Source organism: Mobula birostris, chromosome 11 (assembly GCF_030028105.1).
Source record: "Mobula birostris isolate sMobBir1 chromosome 11, sMobBir1.hap1, whole genome shotgun sequence".
Classification (NCBI taxonomy): domain Eukaryota; kingdom Metazoa; phylum Chordata; class Chondrichthyes; order Myliobatiformes; family Myliobatidae; genus Mobula; species Mobula birostris.
Window position 1 is genome coordinate 62,486,861 of NC_092380.1, and position 16,992 is coordinate 62,503,852.

The 16,992-nt window shown below is 38.8% G+C and overlaps 1 protein-coding gene across 4 annotated transcripts in view; it reads right to left on the bottom strand.

The window, feature by feature from the left end:
* gtf2h1 (general transcription factor IIH, polypeptide 1) overlaps positions 1-14,320 on the bottom strand; it is an 83,927-nt gene extending 69,607 nt beyond the window's left edge. The window contains exons 1-3 of one of the 4 annotated variants that reach the window (XM_072272336.1): positions 14,159-14,320; positions 11,101-11,301; positions 5,737-5,792 (exon numbers count right to left, since the gene is read on the bottom strand). The gene's annotated coding sequence lies outside the window, so the exon portion shown is untranslated. The remainder of the gene's footprint in view (positions 1-5,736; positions 5,793-11,100; positions 11,302-14,158) is intronic. The other 3 variants (XM_072272333.1, XM_072272337.1, XM_072272335.1) reach the window with 3 other exon arrangements.
* Positions 14,321-16,992: the final 2,672 nt, after the last annotated feature.

Here is a 16,992-nt window from a genome sequence, read left to right on the forward strand (position 1 = left end):
TCAAACTGTTTGTGATACGCAGAGATTTGCGCATTGCCCGGGTACCTTCCCAGAGCTTTGTGGAACTTTCCATTTCTGACGCCATGTCAGTGCTCAAAATAATTTTGGATTTCGAAGGTTTTCAGATTTTGGAATTTCGGATATAGGGTACTCAACCTGTACTGACAAAAAAGAGGCAATTAAATTTCATAGCCTACTGCCATTCTTTGGTAAACTGTTCCTGATCAATGCAATCATAAAAATTGAGCAAATTCCCTGACTGCAAACAAAGTCAAAGCATTTTGGCTCAATTAGTTCAAGTGGACCACTGTATTCCACAGTTTCTACTTGGCTGAAGATAGGCCATTAAATATCTTTAGCTATTCTTGCATCATTAAGAAAGTCTGAAAAGATGGTTTTGAATGAATACTTGAGGTTTCTTCTCAGCTTATGATTTTAATTTCTCCAATAAAATGTCACAGTTTGCCTGGCAAAGTCAGACACAATTTATACCTTTACCTAAAGATCACATTCATATTATTGAAAATGGACAGCAAGATCAGTTAAGAAAACAAGATCTCAGAGCCAGTAAGCTTTCTCCAGAATTCTAGAAATCATGATCAGAAAAGTTATCAATTTCAGCAGCAGAACCACAAACTTCACGACTTCACATTTGTTCAGTGGAACCATTTGTACCTGATAAATGACAAAGTATTCAGCATCAATTTTTTTTCAAAACAAATTTGTAAATGATAGAGGTAAATCAATTTCATGAAATTGACAGTGCAGGTAACATGATTCATGTGGACAATCAAAGTTGCTCCTAACCTTGCAAACTTGATTTGCAAATAGTGCCTGAGACGTGCAGTCTTCCCAATGTACAGAATCTATCCTCCCTATTGAAATCACAATTTTTGCCATTCCAAAGCAAGGAAAGATTTTATCTGTGAGATTGATTAAACAAGTCCACTCCTGTCAGTTGTCTTTGAAGTGATGCCAGTCCTAAACTTCATCACAAACCTGTCACTTGTCATGCCATAGAGGAAAATACCATCATTCGTTTTGACAGGCACGCAGAGTATTTTTGGCACATCTTTCAGCTGAAAGAAAATGCCAGTTCACAGACCTTATGCACACTGAAAATTCCATTTCAAAGCTCTGAGTTTAATAGTACACTTTGCACATATTATTAACCAGCATTAGGGTTAGGGTTAGGTTTTGATAATTCATAAGCAACTTTGCAGCTTAGCTTTATGTCGATTTCCAATGCTTTCTTCATGTTGTTGAAGTTGCTTTCGTGGATCGAGAAATGCTATTCCAGGAACACATTTTTTATAATAAGTTGTACAATTTTCCTGCTCACTGAAACTGTATATACTGAGTGTTATACCACTTTAATATGATTTTTTGAAACTATATTTTTCCCCTTCAAAAATACTAATTTAAATCAATTTTGCCATTAAATGCTTTTCCATTAGAGCTTTTTGCTATTTTCCACATCAACTATCATTTCCTCCTCTATTATTAAGCTTTCTCCATTTGAAAAATGTATTTATTATTGTCACCTATATCAAGGTAGTGTAAAAAAAATCTTTGTTTTGCATGCTATACATACAAATCATTTCACCACATCAGGACATCAATGTAGTGCAAGGGAAAAATAATAACAGAATGCAGAATATGCTGTTACCACTACAGAGAAAGTGCAGTGCAGTAGACAATAAGGTGCAAGGTCATGATAAGATAGATCGCAAGGCCAGAGTCCATTTTATTATACAAAAGGTCTACTTAGTGTTCCTACAACAGCCGAATAAAAGCTGGCCTTAAGGGTGGAGTTACGCAATATCTGGCTTTTATATATTCTGTCTGACAGGGCAGAAGAGAGCATATACAAGTGGGAGGAGTCTTTGAATATCTTGCTACTTCACCGAGGTAACTAGAGGTTCAAACTGAATTTTATTGCAAGTTCATCCAATATATTCTATGCTTTGTATAGTACGTCAGGGGGTACACAACATTCCATATGCGATCTTACAATTGAGCAAGGCATTTCTGCTCTGTTGAAAGAGGATGAAAGGATTCCATCTTTTCATAATTGCCTCCTGAACTTAAAGGTTAACTTTCAAAGTTTCATGCCTCACCAAACACCAACACCTTTTACTCACGCATCAGTTCATAAAAAGAAACTTTGTTTTATCTACCAAACCGGATGATCGCGCATTCCAACCGCCCCCCCCCCGTCATTTCCATAGATGCTGCTTGACCTGCTGAGTTTCTCCAGCATTTTGTGTGTTATTGAACTGTGCATTTTTACTGTATCAGTGTGCACATGTTAAGTTTGTGCAATAGAATCTCATCTCTGTGGTCATTGGTCAGACTGCACCTGGGAGTATTCAGAGCCGTTCCGGGCCCCTTATCGAAAGGACAGATGTGTTGGCATTGGAGAGGATCCAGTGAAGGTTCACAAGAATGATTGGGATGAAATATAGGAGCATTTGACAACTCTGAGCCTCTACTTGCTGGCATTTGGGGGGGTGGGCGGGTAGGGGAACTCACTGAGACCTATCGAATATTGAAAGGTCTAGATAAACGGGACATGGAGAGGATGTTTCTGTAGTGGGAACACAGTCTCAGAGTAGAAGGACATCCCTTTAGAACAGAGATGAGGAGGAACTTCTTTAACCAGAGGGTGATGTGTCTGTAGATTTATTGCTACAGATGGCTGTGGAGGCCAAGGCTTTGGGTATATCTAAAGAGGAGGTTCATGGGTTCTTGATCAGTATGAGTATCAAAGGTTACAGGGAAAAGACAGGAGAATGGGGTTGAGAAGGATAATAGATCAGTCATGATGGAATGGGAGAACAGATTCAATGGGCTTAATGGTCTAATTCTGCTCCTATGTCTTATGGTCTCTGATCGACTTGAAGTTGGACCAAGGTTTATTTTGCTACAAATAGCTATCTCAAGTTAAAGGAATGATACACAGGCACCTTCCTCTCCTTAACATAGAAGGGTTGCCCATGTTAAGTTTTGTGAGCTATGAATTTTGTAGGTGGTACAATACCCAAACCACATGCGCTGATGGAAGGAGTTCTTAGGGTGTAGATGAGTGGTACCAATCAAGCAATCTGCTTTGTCTTGGATGGCATCAAGCTTCGAGTTCTACTGAGAAAACTTCATCACACCTCTGACTTGAGTCTTACAGGTGGAAAGGCCGTGTTGTGTCACTTGCCACAGGCTCTCCCCACACTCTTATCCTCACCAGTTCCACAGTTCATACTTTGTTTTGGCTTATAAACTACCTGCTCTAGGCGCAATATGGTAGATATTATTTCAGGAATTAGGTATCTCGGTAAATATTGGTGATGCCAATCTTACCTAGGGTACTGTTTATGCCCCGAGAATTATTAGCATGTTGCTTAACATGGAGTAGCAATGATTCACCAGTTGCTGGTGGACAGCTAATAGTAATCAGAATGAGTTTCATTACCTGTGCCATGAAACTTCACAGTCTAATGCCAAAACGGGACTCACTGGGCTTCCGAGAGCACAATACATGTTTGATAAGGGAATTTTGCAAGATTGACTAGACAAGGAGCAATTTTGCAGTGTCATTGTTGAGTGGCCCATCTGGTTTTATTCTTTCCCTATTTCCACTTCATTTATGGAGTCAATTACAGTGCCAGTATAAATAAAGATGGTTCACTTTCTCCCCGAAGGACATTGGTGAACCAGCTAAGCTTTTAGTGACAACCTGATGAATCAGGAAGTTTGCAGTATACCAAGATCTGTGGTGTTCAAGACCAGCAATCAATCCAGAACCTTATAAGACATCTATATACGACATATGGAAGGCTATTATAAGAGTGAAAAGGCAGTTCTGCATGAAGCTAGACATACAATAGGAGACAACAGCTTTGGCAGAGCTTGCATGCCTTTACTTCCTACAATGCAAAATGGAACAGCATAAATTGCAATCTATTACATCACTCCCTGATGAGCTCAACACCTTTTATGCAAATTTTGAAAGGGAGAATAAATCTATACCCATGTTAATCTCCACAGCATCAAGTGACCCTTTGATCTCTTTCTCTGAAACTGAATCATATTGGTGCCCAAGAAAAGCAGGGCGAGTTGCCTCACTGACTATCGCCCCATAGCACTCACATCTGCTGTGACGAGGTGCTTTGAGAGGTTGGTCTTGGCCAGAATAAACTCCCGTATGAACAAAGACCTAGAACTGCTGCAATTTGCCTACCAGCACAACAATTCTACAGCAGATGAAATCTCACTGGCTCTCCACTCGACCTTGGAAAGCCTGGAAAGTAGCAATGCACATGTCAAGCTATGTTTATCGATTACAGCTCAGCATTAAACACTATCACCCCCTCAGTACTAATCAACAAGCTGCAAAACCTGGGCCTCTGTACCTCCCTCTGCAACTGGACCCTCTACTTCTTCATGGTCAGTGCAGATTAGTAATAACACCTCCTCCTCACCAACAGTCAACACACGTACACTTCAAGAATGTGTGCTTAGCCAGCTGCTCTACTCCCTCTACACACGACTGTGTGGCTAGGCACATATCAAAATCCATCCATAAATTTGCCACTAACATTACTGCTGTTGGCAGAATCTCAGATGCAATGAGGAGACATACAGGAATGAGACAGTTCAGCCTGTCACAACAATAAACTCACACTTAAATTACCAGCAAAACCAAGGAATTGACTGTGAACTTCAGGAAGGGGAAGTCAAGAGAACACAACAGTTCTCATTGAGGGGTCAGCAGCAGAAAGGGTAAGCAGCTTCAAGTTCCTGGGAGTCAATGGCTCTGAGGAGCTATCCAGGGCCTAACACACTGATGCAAACTATGAAATCAAATCTCAGAACAGTTTCTGAACCCCGCTATTCCTCCAAGTAAATAACTTAGAGTAATTTTTTGTCTTGCACTGCAATGCTGCCACAAAGAACAAATTTCACAACATAGGTCAGATAATAAATCTGATTCTGAAATTAGGAACGATATTTTTAAGTCCAAGTTATTAGCACTATTTAAATTACACAGCTGCATGGGATTTGAACTGGTCATGCAATCAGGTTAAATGGTGTACTTCTCAATATGCCATGAAATAATTCACATTTTTCACAAATTGGGTAAAATATGTAGCTTTAAATTGTAAAAGAACTCAAATTAAAATAGTCGAATGAATCAGTACAAACATTGTTTAAGCAACATATTTACCACCATCATAAGTGATAGAGAGATAAGTGATCCCTCTTTTACATAACCTGCAATGTATTTGCACAGTTCTAAGTTTCCTCATTCCTTCACTTTGGTCATTACTCTAATTCTCTTATTATTCAACATAGCTGCAAACATACTCTCCCATTTCCCTGCTCTGAAATTGAGATTCATTGCTTGATCATATCGACTGATTCACTAAAGGTTACAAAGTACAGAACTATGTTTTCTTTCGCTCCCCTAACAACCACTTCCTGTTCAAGCACATTTATATTTTATGATTTTATTGATTTCCTGCTTGAGACCAAAGCAGTGCAATGGAGCATGTGGAACTACCAGAACCAAGTGCAATATAGAGATAGCTTAATTGGCCACAATACACTCCCAGATCTGAGACTAAAAGGACAAATTAAGCAGAAGTCTGCCATCTTGGTACCATTTCTGGAAAACATGGATGTATAAAAGGTTCCACTGAATAAATTTTCTGAAAAATGCAAATAATTTGCACTTACCAGCCAACCTTTAACTTTCAGCATGAGCAATGATGGTAGAAGCAGAGAGGAGGCGGCTGAGGAGAGGGGGAAAATATCCTTGTTAAGTTTTACACACTTCTCCTTAGGCCAACATAAATAGAAATACCAGATGTGAAAGTCAGTAAAGCAGCAAGATAAAGAATAATAGAATGTTGGATTTTAGTTATTTCATATGGAATATTGTCAAATTTTGTTTCATTATGCTCAATGAAACACCTTGGAACATTTATTGTATTAAAGATTAATATCAATGTAAATTCAGTGTTGACAGACTTCCAACTCTTCATTTTGCTAGTCCACAGTTCCAAGTTCACAAATTGCATCTCCAGCAATAAAGCAGCTCCATCCATCAGAATACCAATTTTGTCATTACAGAAATTATTTCACCCTTCCGTAAGAGCCATTTCAATGCCTCACCTGCAGAGACATGAGCAAACAGAGAAATGGGTCAACAGGGAGCAGTCTTCAAAACAAGATGATTACAAAAAGATAAGAATTTCTTGAAGAACAATGAATTAAGACAACAGTTAATGAAAATCTGAAAGAAGATTGTGGAATAAGGAGACTGGTGAAGCTAGGAAAATACAGATAAGAATAAAAATAATTATTGACTTTTGCACATTAATTAAACATAAAAGAACTGTGACATAAGGGGTAAGCCTGATTAGGAAAGAAGAGAATCCATGGCAACTAGAGATATGAAATCAAATAATAAATATTTGCACTTCTTTTTCACTTATGTGTGAAAGTAGAATTCAGAGTACAGTGTGCTGCAAGTATAGATTAAGTGAAAAAGCTAATGAACCTGTATTTGTAAATATCACAAACAATGTCACTGGATCCCGAGGGCTCGCTCTTCAGATTAATAAGCGAAATTTAAAAACAAAAGGCATATCACCAGTTCTAACCATAATTTTTCTTAGAAAATTCACATTTTGTGATTTGGACATCATTGGCAAGAATAGTATTTTTTATCCATCTTATGATAGATAATTAGGGAAAGTGATAAACCTCTTTCTGATAACTAGGGAAAGGAATAAACCTCCTTCTGTCGCAGTGTTTCTGATAAACATAGTCACATTAACACTGTTGGGTAGAGATTGCCAGGATTTATACCAAGTGAAAAAGCTATGTATATGGTCAGTATGGTCTGCAACTTGACAGGAACATCTTGAGAAATGAAATATAGCTAATGTAATAACTGTTCAATGTGAGACAAGGCTTAATCAGCTGATCATAAGTTGGTAAAAAAATTAATAATCCATAATTTGAGACTGTGTTAATGAATAAACAACCAGGATCTATATATAGTCATAAAATTATTCTTCGAAGTGGCTGATAAATAAAATAAATAGCAGATTAATTTGCAGAAGGCATTTAGTAAGCTGCTTGAAGGATAAGTCAATCATAAACATAAGAAATTCTGCAGATGCTGGAAATCCAAAGCAAAACACACAAGATGCTGGAGGAACTCAGCAGGCATTCTGACATCTTTCCCCTTCCTTTCCAATCCCAAAAGGCCTCGGTCTGAAACATCATTTCCATGGATGCTGTCTGACCAGCTAAGTTCCTCCAGCATTTTGTAAGTGTTGCTTTAAAGGACAAGCCTATCCAAATAATCTGAAAATTTCTAATCCGGTCGATGAGTGAAGATGCATTTACAAGGGAAAGGAGCAAAAATAAGTTTTGAAAACACTTCCAACATAAAAATCAGAAACACAACTTGATCAGATTTTGTTCTCAAATATCACAAGAACACCTAATCACTTCCTTGCAAACCATCATCACTCCTGCGCCACAGGAACAGTGAAAAGGGAATTTTTAGTTAGAAAGCTAGAATACTTCTGATTTGGATTTATTTTGGGTGTGCCTTGATATACAAGACAACAATCTTCAAGGTGATAAGTAGTGCAGTAATTTTCTTCGTATCTTGATTGAATAGGTAAATACGTGTAGAATAGCACAGATAAATGTGAAATTATACAATTTATTTGAAAACAAAGATAATATTATTTGAATGGTGGCAAATTAGAAAATGTTAATATATGTGGGAGTTCTTGCACACCTATCATTCAAAGTAAACACACAGGTCTATCAAGTACTTAAGCAGACTGATATTTTGGCCTTCAAAATCAGAGGATTTGAAAACGAGAACAAGGATGTCACACAATGATTATTTTTAATGAGACCACATTTTCAATATCTGGACTCCCTTACCCAAAGTAAAATATACTTGTCCAAATACAACAAGGACTGATCAAATACAATCAGCAGACTGATTGTTGGAATGCCAAGATGTCATATGGAGAACAATGAAGTGAACTTAGCTTATATTCACCAGAGTTTAGAAGAATGAAAAATGATCTCATTGAAACATTCAAAAATCTCTCAGGATGAAAATGGCTGGGTGCAGGGAGGATGTTTCTCTTGCCTGGGGGATCTAGAATCGGGGAACACAGGATATGGGTGAGACACTTAGGATGAAGAAGTAGAGGAATTTCTTCACCTGGGAGAGGTGTGGAATTTTTTACTTTAGAAGACCACGGAGACTGTCAGTGAATATATTTAAAAAGGAGAATTAGAGACACAAATGACTTCAAGGATATTGTAAGATGGAGGTGGAAGTAGAAAGTAAAAGTAAATGAAAAAGTAAAAACATGGTAATATGATAGAGGATCAGACATGATTATATTCAAGAGCAAAGCAAACACGAAGAGTCAAATGGCCCCTCTTCTGCGCTATTTGCATTTGAGCGTACATACCTGTGCGTCTGTCGGGTGGGATGGGAAGAGTTCACTTGCAACATCATGGAAATTATTGCATACAAAGTGGAAACAAGCCAACAGATTGACCCTGAACACAAACATACTTCTGGCTCTGACTAACTGTGATGCCCTCGTACATTACGTCAAAAATCACAGCTAAAGTTAACACATGGAGGATTCACTTTGAATGGAAGCTTACAGCAGGAGAAAAAAAAACTACGTGAAAACCACAATAACTTTAGAAAAAATATCTACCTTCATAATTCCACTATTTAAACACCATCTAGACTGAACTCCCACCAGTAACACCTGCCCTATCCAAATTCATATCAGATTGAGAAGATGGATTTGATCACCTTTCAGTCTCTGGAAGTTCAGAAGACTATTTTTGGATTTGTAAAATAAAAATAATATCATTCTGGCTTGATTTCCCTAAATGCTCTGACAGTTACTCTATTTTCTTAACTATATTAATTGGTCCAACCCCACCACTCTCAAGTAATCAAAAAGATGACTACCCTTTCAGATAAATGCAAGCTAGCCCAGGTTACAAAAGCCTGATTTATGGACGTCCCTACATATAATGAGATCTACTAATATTATAAAATTCAAAAGTATGGCATTTGTACAAATTCCCCTTTTATGAAATGGACAGTAGTATTCTGTCCCTCGACTCTTAGCAATTGTTCTTTCTTATTATTAGTGATTTTGATGTCCTTCATTACAAGTATATGGTTGCATTTTATTTTAGATATTTAATCTCCCACTTTGGCAGTTTGATGTACCCCACCCACTTCAAGCAGCCTTTAATTATACCGGTCCCTAAGAAGAACGTAGTAATGACTATCGTTCTGTACCACTTACATCCACAGCAATGAAGTACTTTTAAGAAGTTGGTGATGAAACATATCATTTCTTGCCTGAGAAGCTCCAATTTGCTTACTGGGGCAACAGGTCCACAGGACGTAATTTCATTTACTCTTCACTCGACCCTGGAACATCTGGACAGCAAAGACCCATACATCAAGATGTTCTAACAGCTACAGCTCAGCATGCAATGCCATCATCCCCTCAAAGCTCATCAATAAGCTTCAAGAACTTGGTCTCAATACCTCCTTGTGCAATTGGATCCTCAATTTCCTCACTTGCAGGCCTCGGTCAGTTCGGATTGGCAACAGCATCACCACAATCTCCACCAGTTCAAGAGCATCACAAGGCTATGTTCTTAGTGCCTGTTTTACTTGCTTTACACTTTTGACTGTGTGGCTAAGCACAGCTCCAATGCCGCGTTCAAATTTGCTGTCGTAGGCCGAATCAAAGGTGGTGATGACACAGCATATAGGAGGGAGACTGAAAGTCTGGCTAAGTGGTGCCATAACAACAACCTCCTACTCAATGCCAGCAAAACCAAGGTGCTGGTTATTGACTTCAGGAGGAAGACACCAGAGGTCCATGAGCCGGTCATTATTGGAGGATCAGCAATGTTAAGCTCCTCGGTGTAATTATTTCACGAAATCTGTCCTGGGTCCAGCATTTATGTGCAAATATGAAGAAAGCACGGTAGCACCTCTACCTCCTTAGAAGTTTGTGTAGATTCAGCATGACATCTAAAACTTTAACAAACTTTTGTAGATGTGTCGTGGAGAACATATTAATTGGCTGCATCATACCCTGGTACTGAAACACCAATGTCCTTGAACGGAAAATCTGACAAAAACTAGTGGATACGGCCCAGTCCATCATGAGGAAAGCCTTCCCCACCACTGAGGACATCTACATGAAGCACTGTCATAGGAAAGCAGCATCCATCATCAGGTACCCCCACTACCCAGGCCATGCTCTCCTCTCGCTGCTGCTGTCAGGAAGGTACAGAAGCCTCAGGACTCATTACACCAGGTTTAGAAACATTTATTACCCCTCAACCATCAGGCTTTTGAATTAGAGGGGATAACTTCACTGACCCCATCACAAAAATGTTCCCACAACCTGTAGGCTCACTTTCAGGGACTGTCTCATGTTCTTGATATTTATTGGTTATTCACTTTGTATTATTTCTTTCTCTTGGTGTTTGCACAGATTGCTGCTTTTCGCTCACTGGCTGAACACCCAAGTTGATGTCGTCTTTCGTCGATTCCATTATGGTTATTATTCTATTATGGATTTATTAAGTATGCCCACAAGAAAATTAATCTCAGGCCTGCACCGCACAATAATAGCTACGTGACCAATTAGCCTATTAACCCATACGTTACTAGGATGTGGGCGAAGCCTAGAGCATCAGGAGGAAATCCACGTGGTCATGGGGAGATCATACAAACTCCTTAAAGCCAGCAGCGGGCACTGAGCACAGGCCACTGGTGCTGTAAAGCAATATGCTAACCCCGACACCAGCATGCGATTAACACGCTGAGTGATCTTTGAGTCTGTTCTGACTTCTGGACAAAAGTCAACTCACGAGCGTCTGTAAAAACAGAACCTGTCGATCGTCTCTACTCAGATTTGCTTTGCTTTCACCATAATACAGATTTGCTCTTTTGCTGGAATTGTTTCTCCTTCATTCACTGCCCGCCTACTTTACCTGGTGTTCCTCCACTCCATGTAGTCCAGTCCTGCTGCTGCTGCTACTGCAAGTCCTCAACGTGTTGTTTCTTTACTACCCTTCAGCTATCCTCTTACTCATTGAGGTATCACTTTTCAGTTTCGTTCCACCTAAACTGCATTGTTTTCAGACAGACCCTTGTCATTCCTGTCTGCTTTCTTCATCCAGAGGGTACTGAATCTTCACGATGAACGACATATACAGTGAAGGCAATAAAGGGAAGGATGGAAAGGTTAGCCTTGTTTTCCTTAGTGCAAGAATTGTATGCCAAGAAAAAAAGATCAGAGACTCTATTGAATGGGGAAGCAAGCATATTGGGTCAAATAGTCTATTTCTGCTTTCATTTCTTATGGTTATGTTACTTTGAGCTTGTATATCATTAATATCTTTGATTTTTTTTTGTTTTTATTCTCAGTGTTCTATCTTCACCTTAACATAATTCCACTGACAACTCTTTTTGAATGCCCATGTCTTGTCACTGAAAGTTCCACTATGTATATGGTTATTATTGTGAATCACTGGAAAATAGACACAAAAGTTTGAAATCTCTAATTTCTTACCTTATTTCCCCTTTTAAAATATGACTTTGCAATCAGAAATATTCATTACAATCCCATCGATTAAACCCTAAGAGTCTTCAACTATTAAAAGCTTTGACAATCAAGACTGTCACAGCTATTGGTTTCATTAAAAGAATCCAGAGTTCAGCTCTAAAACTGTTTACTTCACATCTTTTACTGAAATTCTCATCTATGGTTTACCTCCTGACATAATGACTCTAGTGTTGCTCTGCCCAACCTTCCATCTATCTTCAGACATAACTCCGTCTGAACCCTTAATTTCTAGCTCAGTAGGAACCATTGATTGCCATATCCTAAACCACCTTATTCCCCTGGCTTAGTGACTGTCAGAACTGCAAACTTAAAAATTCTCACTTCATGTTTAAATAATTTTCCAGCTTCATCTACCCAAATTCTAAGTCCCTATGAATCTATCACTTTCTACTTTTGATAGCAAGGATTAAGTGCCACTCAAACACAATTTCTAGCCCTCCCACCAACATTTATAGCCAACAGGGCTCTAAATGGGTATGTCCAGAAAAGAACAGCAGATTTTATGTATTAATAAATTTGTCTTTTACCAAGTTTATTTTTTATTTTAAAGCATATTGATTCATCCTCCTAATCAACATCTAAAATCATTCTCTTCAGCTGCTACCTACGTTCCTCAAGATCATTAATGAGTTAACTCATCTTAGATGGTAAGCAAGATCCTTGAATTATTAATTCATTCAGAAGTTATGCTCCTCACATCTATTCTGCAAACACTTTCACCTTCAAAATAGAAAATGACTCCAAACTTACTCTAAAGTTCTAGTATATTCCTAGGCTCAATCTTTCCTAATTTTTTGCTAGCTGGCTTCCTCTCTTTTCCTCCCAATTACTTGCTTTAATATTTTTCATACCAGTCAACGTGTAGCCTCAAAGGCAGTTAGCGTGGATACCAGTCAGTGTGGATGTTTTTAGGCTCCTGTTCTCGTTGATGATAGTAACGAGAAATGGGCATGCCATATAAAGCTAGATAAGACGAATTTGACAAACCGCTTCTCTCAAAAGATAATCTTCCCTTCTTCTCCCCTACCAGTGTTCTGAAGAGATCCCCTCATCCATGCCATGAACCTTGAGGATTCTATGGTTTATGTTTCCATATTCACTTACTGAGCAGCCGCAAACCATACTGTGCTTTATCTTCTCCCTTCCCAATGTTCAGGGCTCAAATCAATCTTTCACTTGGAAAGCATGAGACACAAGCTTCTTCTAATTAACATGCTACATTCTCCACTCATATTGTAAGTACTGAAGAAAATGAACACGGCCTTTGCCAGTCCACAAATGTGACTGAACACATTCTCCCTTTCACTTCTTCTCCCATTATACCTTCAAGATACTCATGTGCCAATGAAACCTGGGGAACAATATTGCAGCTAAATGATAGGTACTTGATGTTGAAGCCAGAGGCTACAATTTCAGAACATTGATTTTTAGTCTAGCAATTTCAGACAATTATTTTGTGTCACCCTTTTACAGCCATTCCAGATCAGAATTTTCATATTTTTAAATCCCTATTTCAGTTTTCATTATCATTCCTTTTGTCATTTTCTTAGTCCTACTTTTCATCCTATTACAGGCATTCCCAATAAGTTCAACTCACCTTTCAACTGCACTTTAAAATCTGCTTTATCAACTTTTCCTGGTTCTGCCAGTATGTTAACTCCTTTTCTTTTGCCATTTCATGAGAACATTCCTACATTTTCTATTTCAGATTTCTAACATTTAAAACACTTTGCTTCTCTACATCAAGTCAGAGAAAATGTCATTAAAATTTCACTAGTACATGGCATACCATGCAACTGCTACCCTTTGAATATTGGTACACTTACACGTTTTCTTGGTAAACTAGCAAACAAATGTGCCTCCTATTTCTTTAGTTTGCATTATTGCTTGATCTTTATACTCTCCAAACATCCTGCCATCATTTGATCCACACTCTATGATACACTAACCCAAGAATACTACCATTCTTTTATATATACCAATATTTGGAAGCAATCAATTGCACACAATGAGATAGAGCAGATGCGAGAAGTTTTATACAAAATAGAAAATACTAGAAAAATGAATGGACGCAGAGAAAACATGCAATATTTCACATCAAAGAACAGTTCTCGCCCCCGAAACGTTAGCCCTGTTTCCCTTTCACAGATGCTTCGTGTTTCCAGCATTTTCTGTATATAGTTTAGATACCTACAATCCGGGTATAGTCACTATTAAGTGCAGACACCATCTTGGACATACTGGAATGAAATTGTGTGTGTATATAATCTATCCCACATATAGTGACACGCTCCTGAATGTACATTCCACCCTGACATACTGCTGGATGGAGTGTGTACCGAAAGCACTGGCACACTACTGCACGTACACTCTTCACAAGATCAACCATCCCCGTATGTGTCCCTCGTTCTATTCTTAGATACCTGCTAAGGCTTCTTTCCTTCAGGCTCTGGTTCCAAACTCGACTCCAACTTCTCTAACACCCACCATGCACATCACCTTTGCGCCTCTCCGGACCCCCCGGAACTGCACACCCACACAATTGGGCCGCGCACATAGGTTCCTAGCGGCGGCAGCCGCTGTGTACACGTGACCGGCAGTGACGCATGAGGGTCAAAGCAGCATGGCCGATTCAGACAGAGCAGAGGGCGGCTTGCGCTTCTGAGGTTGAACTTCACGCCTGGTACTCGATTTGCGATTTGGTGCTGCAGCATGGCGCTGTTTACTTAGCTGCTTCTTAATCGTTAAGCAGAGAATGTCTTCATGTAAAATAATGAATAATTTAAAAAGACACCAGATCTACGGTGAAAAACAACACCGAAATCCGAAAGACACGGAAATTGGTGATCAAACAAGAGAAGCAACTGTCGCTTCTGTTCATTAGTACCAAATTTGAAGTGCGGATTGCATTTTAACCAGACCATCCAAATTCTAAAAGGTCATACTGTAGCTACAAAAACGTATTGTTCTGAGAACATAAAATAAATGGGATTTTGCAAGGAATTTATGAATTACTTGTTAAGGCCCTAACTTTTATGTATAAAATTTTCTAAACTACTCATGAGAAAAGAAAGTAAGCTTTACTTTACAAAAATATATTTATTTATGAGGTACATACCAAGGATCAGTGATTGAAATCATTTGAGTTATTCACCATGGAATGATGAGTTACGAAGTGAACTAGGATTAACTTTCAAGATGAGAGTATTTCCAACTAAGAAAAAAGATCTAGAATGCAGACAGAGAGAGCATGTTCCCCTTGTGTGCTGGGATCTTGGAATATCCTAAATTGAATGGCGGTTAAAGATTGCCATAATTTTAATGGACAGATATTCGAGGATGAAGAGCAGAGTCATGAACAAAACAACAGGAAGGAGGATGTACTCTTGCAGAGAGCTAGCACAGCAACAAAAAGCCAAATGGCTTCCTTCATGCTGTAAGTCTCTGGTTGTGGAACATCAAAACATATTTTGGAATATGTATCAAAAACCATGATTCAACTGTTTTTCTTAAAATAGACATAAAAGATAATAACCTAATAGTTTATGGGAGGAATTTCTGACTGCGGTATAGCCTGCTGATGAAAAGGCTGGATCTGTAAAGTACTGGAGTCAATGGAATTTGGAGTACAAGGATATAATGTTAAGACTGGATAAATTGGTCAAATGAGCATTGTAATAGTCAGTTGCTGGGATTCTAAAAGCGATGGCCATGAGAATTTTCATAATCATCAAGCTAAGGGAAGGATGGAAATGGGGAATGCCATGGAAAGTTACAAGAAAACAGTAATTAAAATGGAAGCTCCAACTCCCTGGGAGCTGACACTGCAATAAGCCAAAGGACCTCCAGCAGTATAAGAACATTCAATGAAGCTTGTACTGGAGAATGGAAACATCAACTGGTCAAACTGGTTGAATGGCCAATGATCCGGTTAACTGGAATCCACCTTATTGCACCACAACATTCAAACTCTTTAAAGCACACTTAGCCCAAACATTCAATATAACGCCAAAATCTACTACACGGTTATCATGTTCGAAATCTAATGATTTGATAAACATATTCAGATGTTTCACGCAACTCACACAAAATGCTGAAGGAACTCAGCAGGCCAAGCAAATCTATGGAAAAGAGTAGCCAACGCGTTGGGCTGAGACCCTTCATCAGGACTGGGCAAAAAAAGCTGAGGAGTCAAGAGTTAGAAGGTGGGAGGAAGAAACACAAGGTGATAGGTGAAACCGGGGGGGGGGGGGGGGAGGTGGGGGAGAACTTCAATGGCTTACATAGAGTAGGAAAACTGAAGAAGGCAGTGAGTGAGCAACATATTGAATAAGTGTGGGATAAAGTTTGCAAACAACAAGATCTCATTATAAATTAATGACCAGTAAACTTGTTGCACAGGTCATGGAAAAATTTTAGTCAGTGTATTGGAAAGCTCCCTTTTTTTGTGAAACCAAATGTCCCAGCTGAGCTGATAGAGGTCTTACTGAATTTATTATTGTAAACATAAAATCTCTAATTATGTGGTTCTCTACTTATAGTGAATCCAGGTTATGATCTTAGGTTATGCAATTTTATGAGAACCTCACCCAAGTTTTAGCTTTTATCTCCTTATTTTAGTTCTGTGTCTCCTAACAATAATTTGAGTCTATGACCCTTTATTCTAGGCTCCTTAGTGCAAAAACACAATTTCCCCACATTTACACTGTCAAGACTTCTAAGCATTGTGTACATTTCAATGAAGGAATTTCTCATTCTTCTAAATCATGTAAAGTGGTCCAAACTATCAACTTCTCTTTATATGACAGATCTGCTATCCCAGGAACTAGTCTGGTGAATCTTCACTGTATTCCTTCTATAGCAAGTTTATCTTTTTCCCCTTGGGTAAGATAACCATAATCGTGTGCATTTGATGCGTCCACCAAGCCACCTGGTTTTGATCAAGCTTTTAGTCCTCTGTTGCAGTATCTCCTTTTGTGCATTAACTTTCATTTAATGATGCTTCTGTGATGATCCTGGAAGTGTTTGTGGCATTGAATAAGCTGCGTAAATGCAATTTATTGTTGCTCCATACTGATGATCCCTATGTGCAACGCAGCAGTCGTGGAAACAAAGCTTTTGTACAATAATTACCGTCTGAACTGTGAGCTAAAACTTGGCCCTTCAATGCAGTGAAAAAGTGCCACAAATCAGGAACAAGTCGCAATGAATGAAAAAAAAAATGGAGGGCTCCGTGGGAGGAAAGGGTTACTCTTGG